At 47.7% G+C, this 2,296-nt stretch overlaps 1 long non-coding RNA gene across 2 annotated transcripts in view; it reads left to right on the forward strand.

Moving 5' to 3' along the window:
• LOC108298774 overlaps nucleotides 1-2,296 on the forward strand; it is a 4,793-nt gene extending 2,497 nt beyond the window's left edge. Inside the window, exons 3-4 of one of the 2 annotated variants that reach the window (XR_005198802.1) lie at nucleotides 692-878; nucleotides 2,274-2,296. This is a non-coding gene — a long non-coding RNA (uncharacterized LOC108298774). Of the gene's footprint in view, nucleotides 1-691; nucleotides 2,249-2,273 lie in introns of those variants that run through there. The other variant, XR_001822692.2, reaches the window with a different exon arrangement.

A 2,296-nucleotide genomic window follows, 5' to 3' on the forward strand; every position in this document is an offset into this window, starting at 1 on the left:
TACCCTATCTGTATTTCTAAACTCAGTTAACATCTCTGGGTCAAAATCAAGCTTGTCCAGCCTTTGGTCCATGGGCTGAACGCGGCCCAACGCAAACTCATAAACTTTCTTATAAACTTATGAGAGTTTTTGTGATCTTTAAATTTTATTTTTTTAGCTCTTCAGCTATCATTAGTATTAGTGTATTTTATATGTGGCCAAGTAATTCTTCCAGTGTGGCCCAGAGAAGCCAAAAGATTGACCCTCTGGTCTGAACTGTCCCTCTTAGAAGCAGGTTCTGAAGAGGATGCTGCAGAGCCCCAAGAATAGTAGTGACTGAAGCCATCTCTTCTGCCCCTTATTTCACAGGCGTGGGACTCAGGGTCTCAGCGGAGGATGTGGCTGCCCACGGGGACCAAGCTGGTCAACACTGAAGCTGTGACTTGGTTCTGCGTGTGTTCAGGTAGTCCATCTCTGTCAAGTTGTAAAGACACCTCTGTCTCTTGAGCTATGTAAGGTTTTACATGGATGTAACTCCAGAGTCTGAGGTCCTGTGTGCATGCCTGCCTGGTCCTGCTTCACAGATTGCTGGGTTTGGAGAAAGGGAAGTAAGGGCCTTCCTATATGCGCACCAAGGTCTCCCTGCACCTGGTCTGGCAGGCAGGCCAGATCCTGGTGAGGCTTTGCTTCAGCATGCATATCTGTTCCTCAGGAACCTGGCCCTGGGAGGAGGCCTGTTGCTGCTCCTAGCAGAATCTCATTCTGAAGGGAAGAGCATGTTCGCAGGCGTCCCCACCATGCGTGAGAGCTCCCCCAAACAGTACATGCAGCTCGGAGGCAGGATCTTGCTGGTTCTGATGTTCATGACCCTCCTTGACTTTGATGCCAGCTTCTTTTCTGTAAGTATTCCTGCTTGTCTGAATGGGTCTGGTTTTCTGTCCTACTAGAAGGAATGCTGTGCTTCCCCCATCCCCTCCCTGTTCACCCCTCCCTGGTTGGGTACTAACCACAGCCTGAGGGAGCTGCTCAAATGGAGCAAACCTTTTGATCCCATTAAAACAGACCAAAAAATCATCAATCCCTTGTGTGTCAAGCCTTCTTTCCAGCAAGTGAAGGCCAGAGCCTCTAACCTAGGTGGAGTGTGCTTGGCCCTTGGTCGGCCAAGGCTCTCCACCCAAGCTCTTCTTATATTTTGGAAGATGGTGATAGGGGAACTCCTTTGAGTTAGAAAGAACATTGGCAAATAGCCTATTCCTGGTTTTCCTCTTCAAGTAATACAAATCCTTAGCATCAGTCATGTAATGACTGGCAACCTGTGGCTACCTGGCTTATCTGTGCAGGGGTCCTGTGCTGCATTCGTAGTCACTTAAACTGCCAGGCACAAGTTCAGGATTGTTCTTTGCAAATCAGTCAGTGAATCTTCTGTAGAAATAGAATAGAATTCTGGAGATCCTACTGAAGACACTCCTGTGCTTGACCTCCATTTCATGTTAGAACACAGCTTGACTAGCAGGTTAACTGAATCACATGTTTCCATAACTGTCAGAGGATGGATGGATATTTCGGGAAGCAGATTCTCAGATGGAGGTGAGCCTCAGGAAGCTAACCAGGCTTCCATACTTGTGAGAAAGGGAACATAAGTGAACGTAAAGGAAGAAGTTGAGCTGTGATGCCTTCTCAGAAGAAGCTTCAGCCAACTTTGGGGGCAGTTCTGAAGCTGAGGTCCGTTTAGAGCTATCCTGCATCGTAATGAGGGGTCTGGGGCTTTAATCTCTGATTAAGCATTGCATGCCAGCCACCCAGGAAGAGGTGTGACTTCTGGTGAGCCAAACAGGAGAGGCTGACTGCTGACATCTACCTGCCTGGGAACGTGCAGTAGCTGGGAGAACAAACCTTTCATTCCTGAAAGGTGTATGTAAAAACAGGCACATGGCAAAAAACACACTGAACATATAGACCTAATATGAGCCTCAAAAGCAGTAATAAGGAAGTACATTTTCCTGCTTTCTGTGGTCAGCAGGAAGTCACAGGCTGTCCTAATCAGAAATCCGTTTGAAGTCAAGTCAACCTCATCTTAGTTCTGGAATGCTTGTACCTTCTGGGGCTACAGGGCTTCAGTGTTTTGACTTGGAGTGGAATGAGAATTGTCAGGAGGAAACCCCATGACTGGATCACCACTATATGAGGGAGGTGGCTTGAGGGCTCAGCTGGGTCATGTAGGCAAGGGTGATGGTTTGGTGTAGTCGCTCTTTCCTGTTACTGAACGCTGCTTTCCTTCCACTACATCCTGGTAGGAACTGGTCTTGATCGTTAACCT

This window comes from Cebus imitator, unplaced genomic scaffold (genome assembly GCF_001604975.1).
Source record: "Cebus imitator isolate Cc_AM_T3 unplaced genomic scaffold, Cebus_imitator-1.0 Scaffold1076, whole genome shotgun sequence".
Taxonomy (NCBI): domain Eukaryota; kingdom Metazoa; phylum Chordata; class Mammalia; order Primates; family Cebidae; genus Cebus; species Cebus imitator.